Source organism: Rhipicephalus microplus, chromosome 7 (genome assembly GCF_043290135.1).
Source record: "Rhipicephalus microplus isolate Deutch F79 chromosome 7, USDA_Rmic, whole genome shotgun sequence".
NCBI classification, from domain to species: Eukaryota; Metazoa; Arthropoda; class Arachnida; order Ixodida; family Ixodidae; genus Rhipicephalus; species Rhipicephalus microplus.
In genome coordinates this window covers 104602935-104625923 of record NC_134706.1, presented here as the reverse complement: position 1 = coordinate 104625923, position 22989 = coordinate 104602935, and positions in this window count along the sequence as shown.

The window sequence follows — 22989 nt, the reverse complement described above, 5'->3', positions numbered from 1 at the left end:
CTGCCCTAAGTAGACATAGTCTTTTACAACTTCAAGTGATAATTACCTATCTCGAAGCGCTGCTCCTTTCCGAGGTTGTTGTACATTACTTTAGTTATCTGCAGAATAATTTTAAGACCCACCTTTCCTCTCTCCTTGTCTAACTCCGTAATCATGAGTTGCAATTCGTCCCCTGAGTTACTCAGCAATGCAATGTCATCGGCGAAGCGCAGGGTTAACCTCGCTTTACTTGTTTTTTTTTCGAACGAGTGTAAAGCTATGTGTATTTATTTTTGACAGAGAAAATTATATTGTATATAGAGTGCATCTATCGAAACCATTAAAGTTGAATATTATTAACAGTGTTGTGCCAATAAATGTTTATTCATCAAGTGTGTTTATAAGCATGGGTCACTTTCATTACCTCGATCACGCAGAAAGCTATTATTTTTAGATGGCTTTTTTCTATAATATAGTTATTGATTGAATAATATATGTGGTTCAACGTCCCGAAACCACCATATGACTATGACAGATGCCGTTGTGGATGGCTCCGAAAATCTCGACCACTGGGGTTCTTTAACGTGCACACAAATCTGAGCACATGGGCCTACAGCATATTCACTTCCATCGAAAATGTAGCCGCCGCTGCTGGCACTTGATCCCGCGACCTGCGGGTCAGCAGTCGAATACTTTCGCCACTAGGTCACTATGGTGGCGCTTCATTGAAACAGTAAAATGATACAAAAGTGTTAATCATAAACGAACTCAGAATATTGAGTTCTCAATCTGTGCAATTGTAACTGAATGAAAATATTCTTATTGAAAATATGGGAGTATTTTAGGCTGCAGGAGGCAGCAATTGTACATTTTTTAATGTGATTGTGAATGCAGGTTTCAATTTTCAAGGTGAAAATTGCAAGTATATCCAAAATAAATGCCAAAAATGTTCAACAGTTAATAGGCTGTCTTAGTCTCTTGTATTGCTGCGAGGCAGGCTGCGCTGTTGTAATTGAATGACTTTGTTTTGCAACAAGGTGTATAAAGCGTCAAAATGCAGCAGGCATTTCCGAAAAAAAAAGTATTGGTTTATACTGAATCTTTACTCATGAATTACTAAAGTGAAACTTATTGCATCAGCAGTTGTATGGGGACAGCAGTCCGAAATGATAGAATGTTAGAAATAATAAAGTTTCAAAGTTTGTGCCGCCACCATCGGTGTCATGACCCGTTAAAAAGTATAAATCGACAAGCTAGCGCAGCACATCTAACGTTCTAAGAACGAGGGAGAGCGTGAAAGAGCTAGGGACAAACGTGCCTGGAGCAGAGATGGAACGAGCCGACTAATTTTTATGTAGAGCGCATGTGGCAACTTCAGCTTTCTTGTGAGGCCTCATATCTATTTCTCCACAAACCAAGAGGAAACCCATAGAGTGTCTTTCTTTGGGTAAAGGAGCGTGGTGAGGCACAAGAAGGGAGGGGATGGTGAGGCTTAGCGGCCGAGCTGTAACTGCTTACGCGGAAGGATTAATTCATAATGTAAATGTGGGAGACTTATGAGCCCTTGAGACAATCCATTCGTTTCTCACTAAGGTCAAAATACCACACAGATGCTTCGTCATGGCTCTCAATTGTGCAATTTATGAGGCATACGACTGCGATAGATATAGCGCGAGAACAGAATGACGACAAAAAGACGTTCTGTTGTCGCGCTAAAACTATGATCATGTCATACCAACTAACCCAAAGGGCCACACTTCTAAGGTATGGCAAGTGGCCTCAAAGCAGCCAATATATATCTGAGTAAATCGCTAGCACTTGGTGCCACGTTGACTGCCCTAATGTCGAATGCAACCACAGGGCATTTCGTTGAAAGCGTAGCGATTTAGTATCACCATTATTAACTACTGTCACTTGCACCACGAATGAAAAGGATGACCACGGGCAAAAAGCCGTTTTGGAGAAATTGTGTCAGCCATGTCTCTTTTTTAGGGCCTCTGCAAGAACGAAAAATGGCACATTTCACGTAAGTACAGTGGGAATCAATGATATTCGAAGCACAAATGAGGAAGTTTGATATGTCACTTTAAAATCCGCACAACTTTACGAGGCGGGCATGAATAAGCCATACATAACTTGCATAACATGATTATGATGTTTGGACATGTCCGTTACCTTCGTCGTATTTTCACGTCGCATGATACAAAATCGGGTATATGAGGAGCTAAACAGCTGCGAGCGTGCTGTGAGCGTAGCAAGTAGTCTTAATTTACATGGCACGCACGTCATGACTATCCTGTTTGCACGTGTCATTCACTTTCGCCCTCCGCTCACGTCACGTAATACCAAATTTCGTTTATGTGAACCTAGCGAAACGGCCTCGAGTGCATCATGTGCATGGCATGTAGGGATGTTCTTACGTGACACGCATCTCATGATTATCATGTTTGCAAGTTATATACCTTCCTTATACCTTAACGTCCCGTAATACCAAATTTGGTATATGTGAAGCTAGCGAAACGACCACGAGCGTACCATGAGCGCGGTGTGTAGTCATTACTTACAGGGTTTTTAACTCATATTCGCCTTGAAGTCATGTCACACCATGCCAGTTTTTCAAAGCGTCATCTGCACAAAACCACCGGAAGGGCAGAAACACCATGAAATGTAAATCTTTACATTCATGACATACATATCAAGATTTTCATGTAAGGACCAGTCACTTATGCTTGTCATACAGTCATGGTATTCCATACAAATTTTGGTGTCGATACCATTATCGAAATGGTCGGGAGAGCTAAACGTCTTAGGTGGCTAGATAGATGGATAGATTGATAGATAGATAGATAGATAAACAGATAGATAGATAGATAGATAGATAGATAGATAGATAGATAGATAGATAGATAGATAGATAGATAGATAGATAGATAGATAGATAGATACGCTCAAAGCCGCCGAAGTTCGCAAAGAATGGCTTCGATTTCAGAAGCGTTTCTGGCATGCCGAACAAGTGGTCACAACAAGCCTTTCTTTCTTTTTTTTTTGATGCTGATGTCTCGTATATCTCTAAAACAGTTTAGGACCACCCGTGTAAGTATCTGTCAATACGGCCAAAAGTAGAGCACGTCCCAAAGTAGTCGTAAACGCCACAATCCACTGCCAATTCCGGTGAATCAGCGAACGTTTCCTTTCTAGTAAATTATTTGTGGTGACTCCTTCGATTGTAGTTTTTGCCGATAGCAGGCTGGCAGCGCTTTCTCCCTGCGGAGCATTTGGCAGCTACATTAACTTCTAGCCGCTTTATTACGCGCAGTAGGTTGCTTTCTTAGAGCGCTTTCTTAGAGTGCAGTAAATCATGTCAGCGTACCATGAGTACATCGTTTGAAGATGATTGATTACTTAATGCAGATAAGTTGTTATTTTTGCAAATAACTTCTATGCAATACGACTAATTGCAAAAGTGTTTAAGAAACTGAAATGATTAACTCGTTTTGCCACTTTGTAGTATAACACAGAGTTTATGTGAAGGAGTACGAGGAAACAATGTTGAGTTTGGCTGTGAATACAGTCCACGTTATCTGCAGTCAGCTCTATGTCTAAAGTGGCCACCTTCGAAACGTCGTTGGTGTCGCATTGGATACTCAGACCTGCTAAAAATTTCAGGCGATGAGCCCTTTATTTTCAATGATGAAGCTAGTTGATGAAATGAGGTTCTTATGCGTATAGAGAAAAACAACACATTTTAAAGTGAGAATGAACAAAATGCCTCGAAAAGAAGTGTTTAGTCGAAGAAGATAAATGTGCACTTGTGTGGACGCCGGTAACACCAGCTACACTAGGTCTATTATCGTTAGTACTGGTGCAAAAGAGCTTTTCTTGCCAACGCCTCCATTCGCATGCATTGGTTGTTATTGTCACCACTCCTGGCCATTAGCGGCGAATTCCTGACCAGTTGAAAGCATTCACCACTACCACAAACATAAATGTTCACGTGGCCACTTGATGACTTCTCTCATTCAACACTTTCATGATCATCGATAGTTATCGTCACCGTCCACGTTAATTCTTATGTTCATTACTTTCATCATAACCATCAATGTGGCAATTCAAGGCTCATGTAGTTGCTCACAGCTCTACTTGAACGTGTTAGCCGTCACTCCATCCGTGATGGTGGCGTTAGTAGTTACGTTACAATAAATTACCATGAGGCCTATGCCCACTTCACTCTGTCCTTGTTTGTTGACGGCTGTGCTTCAAAGCGCTATTTACTGGCGCTCTCAGAACAGGCGCATAAGCTTCCACTACTCAGCTCAAAAATTATGGCGTGCATGTCTTCGCCGCTGAATCCATATCCCGACAATATTAGGTGGCTCTCTAGATAACGTCTGAATAATGTATTGCCTTATAATGCACGTAAGCTTTTCTGCAGGGTCACAAATCACCATGCGGCTACCATGCGGTGTTATGTCAGCCTCGTACTCATACTATGCACAGCTGGCGCCAACAAATGTGGATGCTGCCATGCAAAACTTTGCTCACATTGCAACTAAATACCCCCAAAAACAAGATAAAACCTTCCAACTCTCAAATTTGAGCCAGATGACAAAACTTTTTTCTTAATTGATTGCGAGCTTCTAAGACAAATATGCGAGGCAATTCTTTGAAAGCAATTTGTACGACACGAAAGTGAAACGCCTTACAGAAAAAGCTGAGCACTTATTATGCATTGTTTCACCACAAGGGTGAAGGAACGAATGCAACAGCAAAATATTGTAATGTCACGCGAAGAACGTCAAGCAGCTGTCATTATGCGACGCTCAGGTATACTAGAAATGACGCACGAAAAATTGTACACAGGATGAGCGCGAAATAACGAGTGTTACAGCTGTCGCTTGAAGGGTGCGGCTCAAACACAAAGAGGTACAAAACTAACGCACAAGTAAATACAAAACGAGAACGAATTAAAAGCTTTCACACGTTAAAACGTCTTTATGCGTGAGCCGCGTGCTTTTTTTAGCAAAAAGTGGCTGCTGCGGAGAGCGCATTGAGCACCGTGCTCTGGGTAAAATGTGTTACAAGCACGAGGCATATACAAAGTGCAACAAACGCCCACTGCAGTCGCTTGACTTTGGGACCCTCGTCTGCATACTACATTCTACAAATTTTCTATTGTGAATGAATGAATAAACTGAATAAAACTGAATAAAAACGCAATATATATATATATATATATATATATATATATATATATATATATATATATACATAATTAAGAAATAAAGAAGCACACTTACGTAAATTTGATATTTGTTTACTCTACGTTTCGGCCGTCGCACGGCCGTAACGTAAACAAATATGAAATTTTCATTAGTGTGCTCCTTTATTCCTAATTATATTTGCACCGGACCCACATAACTTCTTTTATGAATCATATATATATATATGTCGGCCTCCGCGTAGCGCAACGTGGAGGCCGACAATCTTCAAATCGCGCCATACGAGCCATTCACGCCACCTTGCTGGTGATAATGAGATAGATGGATGGATGAAAAACTTTTATTGGGGTCCTGAAGGATTCCACCACCGTTTTATAGGGTAGGATCGTGAGCCGCTCCCACGTTGGGACGGGGAGGCCCACCCTCACCGCCGCATCGTGGGCCTTCTGGACAGCCTTGAGTTGTTGTATGAGAACCAGACTCGTGAGCATTAAATGAAAGGAGTTCTCAGAAAATTCTTCATTTTTTTCTTTGTAAAGAGGGGCACCTCTAGAGCATGTGGTTAAAATCACCGCGATTCTGGCAATCCGGACAAAGTTCTGAAATATCGGATTAATGGCTATAGGTTACGAGGCTAGGGTATGTTCCCGTCTGAAGCGTGCGAAGAGAGCTTGCCTGTGTCCTAGACAACTTTTCGTGTGGCACTGGAAAGGACCTACGGCCTAATTGATAATGCTTTGTGATCTGGTTGATGGTAGTCAAAATGTACCTAAAATGAAGGCTGGGGGCTGACTCCTCTGTCTGAGGAGCACAAGTACCGGCGCAGTAAGTTAAGCCTCGTGCCTTGGAATGGGCTAGCTCGTTGACATTGGGAAGGCCTCCGACCCTCAAGCTAAGGTGAGCAGGAAACCAAATAATTGTGTGGTGGGTGAGTTCCTTGTGAGCGAGAGTTCTCAAAAATTTCTTGCACACAGAACCAGAACCGAAGGCCCTAGCAGCGGATTTAGAGTCCATATGAATATCAGTTCATTGTGGATTAAGGAGTGCTAGTGCATTGGCTATCTGTTCTGCTTTGTAAGAAGAAGTGGCTCGAACCGACGCCGAAGATAAAATCTGACCTTTAGCATCTACGGATACTACCGCAAAGCAAGCGGAAACGCCATACTGGACGTCATCAACAAAGCATGAAACAGACGAGTGTTTGTGAGCTTGAGCTAAAAGAGAGGAGGCTCTATCGACACGCCTGCCCGCGTTGTACTATGGTTGCATATTTCGTCGATGGAGGCACACTTTGATGCGAGAGCGTATATAATCATCGAGTGGCGTATTTCACACTTCGAGCGTCAGGGGGTTGACTCTAGTGTCAACCAAAATCTTTCTCCCCGCTGGTGTGATCGAAAGCCTGGCAACCTGTGCCGTTTGATAATGAGAGAGAACAAGAATAAATTGGAAAAAAATGGTATATGCCACGTAAAATGGGTACACAAAGATTTTTAAGGGCTTTAATCAGCCGTATCACTCTTATAATTAGACGTAATACCACTGTATAGTCTAGGTATGTAGTAATCACGACCTTAGGTAAGCTCCCTTTAAAGTATGGAGCCCTTCAGTGGGGACCAGGCTGCAAGCGTGCTTTCGTAGTCGCCCATGATCGCGTTCGACACGACGGCAATTGAGTTCGCAGCGGTTGCGGCAGAATGCAGTTATGCTGGGACTAGGTGCGCACTGCTCGCGTGTGCACCTTCACGACACGTGGTTGTCATTCACGTTCCCAGGGCTAGTGACCACGAGCGGTACTTTTGTTATGAGCGTGACATCAAAAATATTTGGCGGTGGTTCTTGAAGAGTGCGATTCTGCCGCGGCCCGCAAGTGCATCAAATCTGCCGGCAGCATCATGGCGAATGGGCGCGCTGTAACCGAGCATCTCAATTGCGTGAAATTGAGTGAAATGTTCGTGTGGTGGCAGAAAGCGTATATCCGATGAAAACTCGGTTGTTGCGATACGGCCGTGTGCACTGGATGTCAGGAGTCATTAAGAAATGGCCAAGTTGGTATTGGAATTTTGCAGCACTCCGACACAAGTTCCATTTTCTAATGGGGTAGTAATTCGCGAAAACTTCGCTAAAGTGGAAATATCCAGGAAAAGTATTTGTTGTTACGAGACCTTTTTCAACTTGTTTTTTATGGGCAGCTGACGGGGAATTGAAAATCATTTGTTGTAGCGGAATCAGGTATAGCGGGATTCGGCTGTAAACAGTCATGAAAAGGCAGGAAAATCTAATAGAATAAAAACCAAGAAAGATATGCAAAAAAGATAAAAATAAACTTAAAAAACCACCCAGCTTCACATTACTGTATAAAGCTTGGCACGACTATTGTGAAGCTGCCCTAATTTTTTTCCCTCTACAGTTGCTTGATTACTCTTCATTTTCACACTATTGTAGTATGCTAAACAAGACAGCCTCACAGGAAAATGACAAAATGACTGGCAATAAAGAGAATTATAATGACTCATTTGTTTGTTAAACACAATGTATTAATTAAATGTAGCAGTCTGGAAAGCTCAAAAAATGTAGGGGGTGGTATATTTAGTGACTGTGATGTAGGTGCGGGGAATGTAGGGTGGACAAAAAGATGGCTTGCCGCTGCCAGGGACCGAGCCTGCAAAATTTGCCAGTGGCCATTTCTCTTTTCATCCACTTTAATTTCTTCACATTTACAGCTTGCCACTGGCAAAGCTCGAGGTTCGGTCTCTGGCACCGGCAAGTTGTTTTTTCATCCACCTTGCATTCTTTATGTTTGCAACATAGTTGCTATAGATAAGATCTTTATATTTTCCTGGGCTTTCTTGACTGTTAGAAGTAATTAATATTGTGTTTAAAAATGACTGGCAGTGGTTAAACAGGAAATGCCTCCACCTCCAACGCATCCCCAGTTCAAAGTGATTGATCACAACATAGCTAACTTTATAAGTCACAGATATGAAAAAAGAAGTAACTTCTGTCAGTCCTTATAGTAAAATGTGCAGGTGGTGCCATAGGGTCACATCTGAGCAAGAAGAAAATGTATTACTCACAGGACAAGATTGCAATCTCAGTGTGTTTGTTGCCATTATTTACATGCTGTTCTGTGAACATTATGCGCAAACATTTTTATTGCATCCTATATATTGTATATAGTGCAGCCATGGCGTAGTGGTTAGAGCATCCGCCTCACATGCAAAAGGTCCGTGGTTCAAATCCCGGTGCCGCTTAGTTCCCAACCGGATAAATAAAAATCCACGTGGTGATGGAACTGCTTTAAGAGGCCTGGGGTGCGGCCTCACCGGTAACCACTGCCGGGAATGCACTTTCTCACCAAAGAAGGATTGGCCACCCTGGTGCAGTATCTGGCCAATACCTCCCACATGCATCGGTCAAATTACTCACGCCCCTTAGTCCCCAGCAGCTGCGAAGCAACTGACCAGAGTGGCGGTCAGATCTGCAACACAGTAGAGGGTGTTAAGAATCTTTGGATCCGGACAGGCCGCCATTGAAACCTGAACTTGGCAACGTTTAACGCTAGAACCTTATCTAGTGAGGGAAGTCTAGCTGTACTATTAGAGGAGCTAGAGGGTGTTAAATGGGATATAATAGGGCTCAGTGAGGTTAGCAAGACAGATGAGGCCTATACGGTGCGAAAGAATGAGCACGTCCTTTGCTATCGGGGCTTGGCAGATAGAAGAAAACTGGGAGTAGGGCTCCTAATTCACAGAAACATAGCTGGCAACATAGAGGAATACTATAGAAAGAATGAAAGTGTGGTAGGTATTGTAATTAAACTGAATAAAAGATACAAGATGAAGGGTGTACAGGCTTACGCGCCTATATCCACCCATGATGACGCTTCAGTTGAAAGCTTCTAAGAAGACGTGGAATCGGCAATGAGTAAGCCAAAAACACAGTATATTATAGTGATGAGCGACTTTAATGCAACAGTACGGAAGAAGTAGGCTGGAGACCAAGCAGTGGGAGATCATGGCATCGGTGCTAGAAACGAAAGAGGAGAGCTACTAGTCGAATTCGCCGAACGCAATAATTCACAGATTTTGAATACCTTCTACCAAAAACAAAAAAACCACAAGTGCACATGGAGGAGCTCTAATGACGAAAATAAAAACGAAATAGACTTTATAATGAGTGCACACTCAGGAATCGTGCAGGATGTGAAAGTGGTTGGCAAGGTACAACGCAGTGACCATAGAATGGTACGGTCTCAAATTCACCTAGGCTTGAAAAAGGAACGACAGAAACTGATACGCAAGAAGCCAATCAATGAGCTAGCACTGAGAGGGAAAGTATAGGAATTCAGAGTGTTGCTTCAGAACAGGTTCTCGGCTTTTAGTGAGGAAACAAACCTTAGCGTAGATGCAATGAATGATTATCTGAGGAGTATCGTTACAGAGTCTGCAGTGGAAGTTGGAGGCAGGGTAGTTAGACAGGACAATGGCAAGTTTTCCCAGGAATCGAAGAATCTAAATGAGAAGCGTCAAATCATGAAAGTCTCAAGTACAACATACAAAATAGAACTGGCAGAGCTTTCGAAGTTGATTGATAGGCGTAACGTATGCGATGTAAGAAGGTATAACATGGACAGAATTGAACACGCTCTGAAGAACGGAGGAAGCGTCAAAGCAGTGAAAAGGAAACCTGATTGGTATGTGGGGCTTAACGTGCCAAAACCACCATATGATTATGAGAGACGCCGTATTGGAGGGCTCCGAAAATTTCGACCACCTGGGGTTCTTTAACGTGCACCCAAATCTGAGCACACGGGCCTACAACATTTCCGCCTCCATCAGAAATGCAGCCGCCGCAGCCGGGATTTGATCCCGTGACCTGCGGATCAGCAGCCGAGTACCTTAACCACTAGACTACCACGGCGGGGCGTGAAAAAGAAACTTGGGATAGGCGAAAGTGGGATGTATGCACTAAGGGACAAAGAAGGAGAGATAACTACCAATATGGATAGGATAGTTAAAATAGCGGAGGAGTTTTTGCAGAGATCTGTACAGTAGCCGAGACAACCATGACGTTATTACTATAAGAACTAGCAGCAACTCAGATGACACCCACCAGTAGTGATAGAAGAAGTCAGAAAAGCTTTGGAGAGCATGCAAAGAGGCAAAGCTGCTGGTGAGGATGAGGTAACGTCAGATCTGCTGAAAGATTGAGGACAGATTGTGTTAGAAAAACTAGCCACCCTGTTTACAAGGTGTCTTCTGACGGAAAGAGTACCAGAGTCTAAGGCGAACGCTAACATCATCTTAATACATAAGAAAGGAGATGACAAGGTCTTGAAGAATTACAGGTCGATCAGCTTGCTCTCTGAAGTATACAAGCTATTTACAAAGGTAATTGCTAACAGAGTAACGACAACATTAGAATTCAATCAACCAAAGGAACCAGCAGGATTTCGAACAGGCTACTCAACTGTTGACCATATTCATACTATCAATCAGGTAATAGAGAAATGCTCGGAATGTAACCAACCACTATACATAGCCTTCATGGATTACGAGAAGGCGTTGGATTCAGTAGAAATATCAGCCGTCATGCAGACATTGTGGAAGTAAGGCGTAGATGAAGTATATATAAACATTCTGGAAGAAATCTACAGGGGGTCAACTGCTACCATAGTGCTTCATAAAGAAAGCAACAGAATACCAATTAAGAAGGGTGTAAAGCAGGGGGACACAATCTCCCCAATGCTATTTACCGCGTGCTTACAGGAGGTTTTCAGAAGCCTAGAATGGTAACAGTTAGGGATAAGAGGTAATGGAGAATACCTTAGTAACCTGCGCTTCGCCGATGACGTTGCATTGCTGAGTAACTCCGGGGACGAATTGCAACTCATGATTACAGAGTTAGACAAGGAGAACAGAAAGGTGGGTAATAAAATTAATCTGCAGAAAACAAAAGTCATGTACAACACCCTTGGAAAAGAGCAGCGCTTGGAGATAGGTATTAGGTAAAGTTGTAAAAGACTGTGTCTACTTAAGGCAGGTAATAACCGCAGAGCCGAACCACGAGATTGAAGTAACTAGACGAATAAGAATGGGGTGGAGCACATTCGGCAAGCACTCTCAAATTATGACAGGTAGATTCCCACTATCTCTCAAGAGGAAGGTATATAACAACTGTATCTTGCCGGTAATTAGCTACGGAGCAAAAACCTGGAGACTTACAAAGAGGGTTCAGCTTAAAATGAGGAAGACGCAGCGAGCAATGGAAAGAAATATGGTAGGTGTGACCTTAAAGGATAAGAAAGAGCAGAGTGGATTAGGGGACAAATGGGGGTTAAGGATATCATAGTTGAATTAAAGAGGAGGAAATGGACATGGGCCGGGCATGTAGCACGCAGACCAGGATAACCTCTGGTCATTAAGGTGAACTGACTTGTTCCCAGAGAAAGCAAACGGGTTAGGGGGAGACAGAAGGATAGGTGGGCAGATGAGATTAAGAAGTTTGCGGGTTTAAATTGGCAGCAGCAAGCACAGGACCGGGTTAACTGGCGGAACATGCGAGACGCATTTGTCCTGCAGTGGACGTAGTCAGGCTGACGATGATGATGATGATGATGACGTAAAGTGGGCATCGATTATAAGCGAAGCACGAATGAGAAATGTTGATAGGTCACTCGGAAATCAGCACGAAGTTATGACGCGGACGTAAAATATTGTCACAGGTAATGGGTATGAGCCATCAACTGTAGGTGGAATCCTTTGGAAGTAAAGAAAGAAAAGGGCTTTTGCGTCCTGGTCTGAGGGCAAGCAAGACGTCGTTTCATCGCTGTCTGTAATTACGTTCGTGGCACTGGTGGAGGTGCTGGGTAAATGCGCCTCGGCTGCAGATTTTCAGCCGACACACTGAGCTACTTGGAGACAGCTACAGCTCCCACGGCAAGAAGCAGTCGCCGCCTGCGAGGACTATCTCTCGAGTACGGTCCCCTCTCTCAAGACGAGATGGCAACTTCAACTTACAACCAGGCGAGTCAAACCAACGACGCCTATTCTTTTCTCCCGCAAGTTTTTCATGCGCCGCAAACACCACGCTCATTTCATGGAGACATTTATGAAGATGTTGACGACTGGCTTGACCACTTCAATCGAGTTGCCAACATCAACGAATGGGATGAAGCTCGCAAGCTGCGGAGAGTTTACTTTGCGTTAGAAGACTCTGCCAAAACGTAGTACGAGAATCACGAGGGTTCCTTTGCGACGTGGCATGAGTTCAGCCGACAGTTTCGTGATGCGTACCGCAGCACTGAAAGGAAAGAGAGAGCGGAGCAGGCAATCTCGTCTTCGAACCAACGACCCAACGAGAGAGTTTCGATGTTTGTCGAGGACATGCTTCGACTCTTCAAGCGTGCTGACCCTGCAATGTCCGAGGAAAAGAAGGTGCGGCATTTAATGCGTGGGGTAAAAGAGCAGCTCTTCGCCGGACTCGTGCGCAATCCACCGACGACTGTGGCAGAGTTCATAAATGAGGCAACCACAATGGAGCGTACTCTCCAGTATAGGTCGTCACAGTATGAACGCCACGACGTGACCCCTGCTGCATGCTTTATCGGGGCTGACAACGAGAGGCATGCCTTTGCTGAGTTCACAAGAAGCGTCGTGTGGGACGAGCTGCGCCATTTCCAAGCAGCGGGACCCCAACCACCCGTAAGTGATCTCACAGACTTAATCCGAAATGAGATCCGACAGGTGGTCACCTAACTCGCGCCAACAAGGCCTGAGGCCCCTGTGCTGACTTATGCGGCGGCTCTGCGATCTCCTGCACCACAGGGCCCTGATCCCACCATGGGGAAAATGGATCAGGCTAGCCATCGATTCCAGGGCACCTCTTTGACTCCGCCACCCGCCTCAAGGTTTCGGAGTGCACCAACCTATCGTCCTTCTGGATCGCGGCAGAACGCCACAAAGGCCAGCGTGTGGCGTACGTCCGATAACCGTCCACTCTGCTACCACTGTGGCGAAGCGGGTCATGTCTACCGTAACTGCCAGTACCGCCAACTTGGTCTGCGTGGCTTTCACCCTGATGCTCGGTGCCCGCGTTACGGTGAGCGTACTCGCGACATCGAAGCGTACCTTACGGGCCAGCAAGCTCCTCGCCTTGGTCAACGCCCCCAATGACGATCACCATCACCTCGCCGCCCCACGTCACCTAGCATTCCCTCGTCATCTTATGCTCCTTTCAGAGGCCGGTCACCGAGTCTCCACAGGGGAAACTAGAAACCGCGGCTCCTAGGGGTGAAGCCGCGTTCCAACGAACTGTCAAAGAGCGTCTTTCGACGCGAAGACCCGACGAAGACCGTTCTGACTTTCCAGTCGTTTCCAAAAGTCACAAGACTGTTTCCGCCGACATCACCGTACACGTCGATAATCACGCCATCACTGCCCTCGTCGACACTGGCGCCGATTATTCGGTTATGAGCAGCGCGCTAGCATCCCAACTGAGGAAGGTAACTACCCCTTGGCAAGGACCGCCGTTGCGCACGGCAGGGGGCCACCTCGTCACGCCGTCTGGAATGTGCACAGCCCGTGTTCGAGTCCGTGCTCCGACGTTCATAGGGTCTTTCCTCGTATTACCTGCGTGCTCCCGTCCACTCATTCTGGGGCTGGACTTTCTTCGCGAACTCGGCGCAATTATTGACCTACGAGACTTGCAGGTGTCGTTCGAGGACCCGTTTCATCTTGAACCGGAAAACGCCCGCTCATCGAAGGCTGCTCTACGTGTATCCTCCGAATCTGTTACTCTGCCTTTTCGCAGCAGCCTTTTTATCAACGTTGAATGCGACCGAGACGTCCCCGATGCTGTAATTGCAGAAGGAAATTTGTCTCTACTTTTTGCACAACAAATCTGCGTTGCCTGAGGTATTGTTCAGCCCGGTAGAAAGCAGGCTTGCTATTAGTCCCGAATTTCAGCGAGGAGTATCGCCATCTTACCAAACACACTGCGATCGCATACCTTGAGGATATTGCCGACGTCCCTGGCCCCTCAACATTATCTGCTCTTTCGTCGTGCGACGATTCCGCCATGACATTTGCAAGCACTCTCGACGTAAACCAGGGTCTACCGTCTGCACAACGGGAACGTCTTTTGAAGATACTCGGCTCATTTCGGGACTGCTTCGCTACGACTTCGAAAGTTAACCAAACACCGCTTCGTATCATCACCGAGCCTACCGAGAGACCCATTCGACAGCATGCCTACAAAGTCTCGCAAAAAGAACAAGACAATATACGCCAACAGGTCCAGCAGATGCTCAAGGACGATGTCATCCAGCCATCGACCAGTCCCTTGGCGTCCCCTGTTGTGTTAGTAAAGAAAAAAGGTGGTACTCTGCGATTTTGCGTCGACTACCGAAAGTTGAATAAGATCACGAAGAAAGACGTGTATCCTTTACCACGAATAGACGACTCGCTGGACCGCACTCGCAATGCTCGTTACTTTTCTTCCATGAATCTACGCAGCGGCTATTGACAAATATCTGTTGATGAGCGCGACCGCGAAAAGACCGCCTTCATTACTCCTGACAGACTCTCCGAGTTCAAGGTCCTTCCCTTCGGCTTATGCTCGGCACCAGCTACTTTTCAAAAAATGATGGACACGGTTCTTTCTGGGCTAAAATGGCAATCGTGTCTTGTCTACCTTGACGATATGATCGTCTTCTCGGACACGTTTGAGCAGCACGTACAGCGCTTACAGGCAGTTAGTCAGGCGATTCGAACAGCTGGACTTTCTCTCAAACCTGAGAAATGCCACTTTGCATTCGAGGAACAGAAATTTCTTGGTCACGTCGTCAGCCACGCCGGTATACGTCCAGACCTTGAGAAAACGAAAGCTGTTGCCGCATTTCCTGTCCCAACGAACAAGCGCGACCTCCGCCGATTTCTGGGACTCTGCGCATATTACAGACGCTTCGTCAAAGGCTTTTCTAAAATTGCTGAACTGCTAAATAAACTTACGAAAGACGGCGTACCGTTTGTTTGGGGTCATGATCAGCATCACGCCTTTGACACGCTACGAAACCATCTCCAAGCCCCACCTGTACTCGGTCACTTTGACGATAACGCTGCCCCAGAGCTACACACGGATGCCAGCAACGTTGGACTTGGAGCTGTACTGGTTCAATGGCGAAATGGCGTAGAGCGCGTGATTGCCTATGCAAGTCGAACACTATCATCTGCAGAGAAAAACTACTCTGCAACAGAAAAGGAATGCTTAGCTGTTGTTTGGGCTATAACAAAGTTTCACCCTTATTTATACGGTCGACCATGCAGGGTAGTTCGCGACCACCATTCTTTATGCTGGCTCGCCAACCTCAAAGACCCTTCCGGTCGTCTAGCACGCTGGAGCCTTCGGCTGCAAGAATTTGACGTTGCAGTCATTCACAAGTCAGGACGCAAACACACTGATGCTGACTGTCTCTCACGTGCACCAATTGGAAGTACGAACGCGGACGTTGAAGAGGACGATACATTCCTTTCTTCTGTGTCAGCAACCGACTTGGCTCAACAACAACGCGACGACATGGAGCTAAGCCCGCTGATTGACTACCTCGAAGGCCGAAAACGCAGCCTTCCTCGAAACTTCGCACGTTCGCTGGCCTCGTTCTGCATCAGGGATGGAGTCCTCTATAAGACAAATTTCGACCATACCCAGGCTACTTACCTACTGGTTGCGCCGACCTCGCTTCGGGACGATATTTTACGTGCTTGTCACGACGAACCATCATCCGGACACCTTGGCTACACGCGCACATTGGAAAGAATTCGCCGCTCATACTACTGGCCCCGCCTCGCGAAGACAGTCAAGCAGTACGTCCGCACATTCCGCGACTGCCAACGCCGTAAGACTCCACTTGTCCGATCAGCAGGACTACTACAGCCTATCGCCACGCCGTAAACACCATTCCATCAAATTGGCATTTACTTGCTCGGCTCATTTCCCACCTCTTCGTCTGTAAACCGGTGAATTGTGGTTGCCACCGATTATTTAACGCGTTACAGTGAAACAAAGGCCCTGCCCAAAGCAACAGCAGCCAAAATCGCACAGTTTTTTGTCACCAGCATCGTACTTCGTCACGGAGCGCCAGCTGTAATAATTACTGATCGTGGTACAGCTTTCACCGCAGAGATGCTTCAAGAAGTGCTGAGACTAAGTGGTACAGAACATCAGAAAACCACGGGTTATCACCCTCAAACAAATGGACTCACTGAACGGTTGAACAAGACCATTGCAGATATGCTATCAATGTATGTGGCCGTTGATCACAAGAACTGGGATGATATACTCCCTTACGTAACTTTTGCTTACAATACAGCAGTCCAAGAGAGTACAGGTTCCACCCCATTTCGCTTAGTTCATGGTCGAGAGGTCACTACAATGCTCGACGCAATGCTCCTTCCCAACAACTTGAGCATGTTCAACACGGACGCTGCATTGTTCGCTCAACGCGCCGAGGAGGCCCGTCAACTCGCCCGATCCGTATTCAGGCTCGCCAAACTGCCGACGCACACCGCTACAACCTTACACACCGAGAGGTTACCTTCAAACCAGGCGATGAAGTTTGGGTGTGGACTCCCATCCGACAGCGTGGTCACTCTGAGAAGTTGCTTCGGCGCTACTTCGGCCCTTACAAAGTTCTGCGCCGACTCAGTGACGTTACGTATGACGTTCTCCCTGAGGGCGCCTCAAGACGTTCCCGTCGGTTTCCACAAAGTGATGTGGTGCACGTGTCAAGACTCAAGCCATATTTCTCGCGTCATACATCAAACGTGGACTAACTTACCATGCAATGAATATTTTTTGTCACTTTGGTCTTTTTATTGTCTTGTGTACTTACTCCTTTCTTTATTGAGTACTTCTATGTCGCCAGCCCATTTTTTCCCTCTTACGCGGAGTTGTTGGTTTCCATGGTAGCATCTTTTCTTTCTATTTTTTTTCTCCACGCGCATTACCAGCATCGCGCCGATGCTTTTCGAGGAGAGGGAGTAATGTCACAGGTAATGGGTATGAGCCATCAACTGTAGGTGGAATCCTTTGGAAGTAAAGAAAGAAGAGGGCTTTTGCGTCCTGGTCTGAGGGCAAGCAAGACGCCGTTTCGTCGCTCTCTGTAATTACGTTCGTGGCAATATGCCGTGCATGACTTCCTTGTCATGATTAGTATGTTTGAACGTTTAGTTTACATTCCTCGTCTATTCACGTCACCTGCTACCAAATTTGGTATGTGTGCAGCTAGCGAAATGGTCTCAAGTGCGCTGTGAGCGTAGCAAGTAGTTATGTTTTACATGACTCCCATGTTCTGATTATCGTGGTCGGACGTCTCATTTACCTACGCCATGCATTCACGTCCCGTAATACCAAATTTGGTATATGTTATGCTTGCGAAATGGCTGAGAGCGCATCATAAGCATGTCAGGTTGGTAAATGACACGCATGGCATGCTTTTCAGGTTAGGGTTTGTTTCTTGTGTTCGCCATGCAATTATGTCATACCATACCAGTTTGGCAACATGTCAAGTGAACAAAACCACCGCAGTGCAGCAATACCATGAAAAGTAAATCATGATATTCAAGACATACATATCATGATAATCATGTTATGACCAGTTATTTGTAGTTTTCATACAGTCATCTTATGGCCGCCAAACTTGGTATCGATACCATTACTGAAACGGCCAGGAGAGCTAAGTTTGTAGGTGGCTATATAGATATATAGATAGATAGATAGATAGATAGATAGATAGATAGATAGATAGATAGATAGATAGATAGATATGCTTGTAGTCACTGAAGTTTACTAAGAAATGCTTCGCATTTAAGGACACAGTTCGGCCACTGGCCTTTGAATGCCACCAGCGGAAAAGTGGTACATATATACAGCTTGCCGTTATTATGCCGAAGCACGTGTTCTTAATGGCCTATAGTCATTTTGATACGCGCGTTGAGGAGCGATCAGATGTAGAATCGACTCCCAGCAGTGAAGTGTTAATTTAGTTTTGCTTTGTCATCTATACTATTGCATATTTACAACGTCTTATTCATGACAAAACCACGTCAGTGGAGCCATTGTGGACCACTACAGAAAACACATTCGTTTAAAAAAATCACAGCATGTCCACGAAATGAATGATGATGAGTGGGGCTAAACGTCCGTCAATCCGCCCATGCGTCCATCTGTCTGCGCGTGCGCCCGTTCGTGCGTCCATGCATCCGTCCACGCGTCCATTCTTCCGTGCGTCCGTGCGTCAGTGCATCCACACCTGCGCCCGTGCGTCTTTTTGTCCGTTCATGCGTCTGTCCGTGCGTCTCTCTATCTACCAGTCTGTTCATCTGCTTGTCTATCTGTCCGTCTGTACGTCCGTCTGTCCCTCTAGTGCCCACTTCAAGTACCGCCATCTCGCTTCTTTTTATCATATACTCATCATATAAAATTCCGCAATCCAGCGCAAAATCCAAGGACTAAAGGAAAGTATGTACCGAATTTCTGCTGCCAGCACTTTGTTAACACCGAGAGCACGATAACGACACCGTGCTACGATTTAGGGGTGAAGCTCTTTAAGGCATGGGTCTGTACATGCTCCAGTGTATGCATGTAGTAGTAGTAGTAGCAGTAGTAGTAGTAGTAGTAGTAGTAGTAGTACGTAGTCAGCTCTGCTTTAGTGTTTGCAGTGTTCACTAGATGGCGGTACTTGTAGTTGATGATGCTTGTAGTTGATAAATCCAAACTAGACGGCGGTACTTGTAATTGCCAGCGTAGGCAGTGCTCTGCTGTTTGAGGCACGTGCCGGAGCGTTGCGTACGCTCAAGTGCCGTCGTCATTTCGATCAGGGCCCACAAGATGAAGCTGCTATCAGTCGCTGCTGCGCCGAAACGAACGATACCACTCAACACCTGATTCTGGATTGTGCTCGTCCTTGTCCACGGCCAGCAGAGGGCACCACTCTGCCACAAGCACTAGGATTCGCAGCAGAAGACCACGGTGCTAACGACGCCACTGCCGTGGCGACAACAAAAGCTCGTCTACAAATGTGGTGGAAGGCTACGGTGTGCTAGGGACTGACAGGACAGACGGCACTTCTATAGTGAAAAAAGACTTATGTGAGAAGTGTGTACACTGCTGTCGCTTACGAGAATTTCTTTCTCTCGCCTTCTTTTTTTTCTTTTTTTTACTGGCTAGGTCACGCTATCTATGACCACCCGATTCAAAGGGAACAGCCACCTATCATCATCATCATCATGATCATACGTGTTGTTGATAAGTGTAAAACTAGATTGCGGTACTTTTAGTTGATAAATATAAAAATGGAAGGTGGTACTTGTAGTTGATGGTGAAAGATGCGAGATGTTATAATAAGAATGATGTCACATATGGCGCGTGTCATTGATGGAAGGCAATTGTTTGGCGATGAACGCTTGGGGGAGCGTTCTAATAAAATTCGTTCGCTGTTGGCGCGCGCCCGAAGTCACCGCATAGACAAGGCTGCATTGCAGCGAGCGCGCTAGGCGGCGGCAGCGCGCGCTTGCAGAGAAAATCCCGATGTGCGAAGCCGCGAGGCTGAAGCGCATCGTGAAGCTGTTTGCGCCGCCGCCAAGATCTTGGCATACAAAAGCGGAAGGCCCAAGAAGAACAGCATACACACACAGAGCGTTTCTCACGTCTTTAAATGATGATTGACTGGACGAATTACACGGAAGATTCAAGGTTTACCGATGATTTTCTCCGGAGCTTTGCCACTCATCATCATTCACCCCGTGGATATGCTGTGATTTTTTCGTAACATGTGGACATGCGGATATGTGCCCGAGGGCGGGTATGTGCCACAGGTTACGCACAACGACAACGGGTGACGCAGAAGGCACGCCATAAGCCCCACCGCAGTGGTCTAGTGACTAAGGTACTCGGCTGCTAAGCCGCAGGTCGCGGAAATGAATCCCGGCTGCGGCGGCTGCATTTCCGATGGAGGCGGAAATGTTGTAGGCCCGTGTGCTCCGATTTGAGTGCACGTTAAAGAGCCTCAGGTGGTCAAAATTTCCGGAGCCTTCCACTACGGCGTCTCTCATAGTAATATGGTGGTTTTGGGACGTTAAACCCCCCATATCAATCATCAAGGCACGCCACAACGAGCTTCACCCCTTAAAGTGTAGGCATTCACGTATACAAACGAGTTGATGGGAACGCCATTGTTCTGTGCTTGCTTGCCGCTATTCGTTCGAAGCAGTTGACAGACATAGATATAAATGTGTAATGCTGAATTAATTTCAAAACTTCAAATCTTTTTTTTTTGGGCAATGCCGTGATTAGCGTGGTCTCACTTCCCTGCTATGTTTTGTCCAGTTATGTGTACGCTGAGATAAAAAAAAAACGTTTTTTCTTTTGGACTCTTACTACAAACGAGTCCTGGTATGTTTTCATTCTTTCACGTCTTGTTACAGTGCACCTGTCGCCGAATGACATGTAAGTCAGTCGCCTCTGTCCTGAACTAGGCCTTCTCTCCGCAAGTTTTCTTTTTTTTTCGTGGAGGCGGTGGGTGGCGGGATCAGATTCTGCCTATGAAGCGAGAAGCCCAAGCACATTGCCGAGCTGGCCAAAGAACCCGCACTGAATTGAACAGGCGCCTTTTGAAGCGCTGCTTTCATCCCAACACAAGCTACCTGTCAACGTAACTTTACGTATATTATGCTATTCTCAGCTTTGAGTGTGCTGACTCTTAACGAAGCGCCACTTCCTTGCTTTCCCGAAGATTGTGTAGACGGTTTTGCTTTTTGAAAACAAACTTGAGTGCTCCGCAAGGTCTGTTGAAGAAGACTTTCGGTGCCGAACTTCCTGGTATGCTTTTTAATGGTCCCGGCGGCACTTCACATCTGTATTTCAGTTTTCTGCCACGGTATTTTTGGCGCATTCCTTCAGATGTGTTCAGAGCGATGCCTAGTGACCACATCAAGGTGTAGGTCGACTCACCGCTGGAAAGGTCGGCGCATAAAGCTCAACGTTGATGAGAAAAGTTGCCGTCTTCGCTGGATAATGTTTTGAAACACAGCTTTCTACTGGAGCTAAAAAGTCATCGGCTCTCACAGCCACTCGCATAGAATTGTTTACGCGTCAAGGCACACAACGTTAATGGAAAACGTTTATTACAGCACCCGTGTGTCTCGGGGCACTTAAGCGCCGTTGGAAACAACTAGTTATCTAAAGTGCTCCGTATTGCTCAGATAATATAGAGTGTAGTCACTATGGGATGTCATTAGGTTGGACTGAGTCGCACAAACTACTGTGGTTTTCTAACCGTACACCAATGATGAATCAACCTTTCAAGTTATCCTACCGCATCTGTTGTCCTTGCTTACACCGAAAAAAAATTTCTACAGTCAACAATATCGATCGGCGGCAACAAGGCAGTTGATTAGTGATTTGCCCCATCAATGCAAAACTCACTCGTAGACGTCATCTCTTCAAAAAAAATGCAACGGCCACAAAACAAGAAAACTGTGATGTATATTATGCGGTGATTTATATTACGCTAACCATGGCTACTTCAGTGCTCCACGTGTTGTTTCAAACACTGTACACTACTAATAAGGGTGTAGTTGAAAGAAACACAACCGTGGTAGATTTTCAGCGTCAGACAGGTTTCATGTTGTGTTATCCACTTAATGCATCAGCCCACTTATCAGAAGCGGGTGGAGAACAACGGCCTCCTGCATTTTTCTTATCGATGGGGGAATAGAATCGACGTCTTGGCATCGCCCCTGTTGTGTTAGAATATAGGTTGAGCCCTACTAGCCTGTGATCAACCAGACAGAGCACATCTGAGCTCTGTTTGTGGGAATCTAGCTTGGTCGCCAGATCCCTGCAATCGAAGTACATTTTGCCTTCATTTCTCCGAAGCAGAACGTGTTGACAGGCGATAACAAAATAGCTCCAGGTTGCAGACAACATTCACGGACAACAGGGCAGTGGCAGTGTCGCGAGCGCTTTGCCGACACTATTCTCTCTGCAGAAAACATCGAAGCAAAAGCAGCCGTGGCCAGCAACAAAAATAAAAATCACGCTAAAATAAGGTAAGCAGATTGCTTCCTATATAACGCTGTCGGTAAATTAACATTGTTGTTAGAAGGGGCAAGCTCTTTCGAAACCATCTTCAGGATTACCTTAGCACCTCTGTCGTGCCCAGCCAGGTGACTATTATATATATTTTGACACGATGAGGAGTACTGCAGGAACATGGTTTCGTTGAGTTCAACTGTTGTCGTTTCATCGAGAAAACATCCAATTGATGTACACGGAAAGCAGCTCAAAAAACTGGCTGCTGATTTCACTCTTTCTGGAATTCTAGCACCCGTGTTAATAAATGTTGTCACTAAAGCTTGTTTAAGAGCTCCAATTATTATGAATTTTTGGTAATGTGGGACCAAGTTCATCATCATCATCATTTGCCTAACTACGTCCACTGCAGGACAAAGGCCTCTCCCATGTTCCGCCAGTCAACTCGGTCATGTGTTTGCTGCTGCCACCTTGTACCCACAAACTTCCTCATCTCATCTGCTCACATATCTTTCTGTCTCCCCCTAACCCGCTTGCTTTGTCTGGGAATCCAGCCAGTTACCCTTAATGGCCAGCGGTTATCCTGCCTAGGCGCTACATGTCAGGCCAATGTCCGTTTCCTCTTCTTGATTTCAACCATGATATCCTTAACCCCGGTTTGTTCTTTGATCCACTCTGCTGTCTTCTTGTCTTTTAA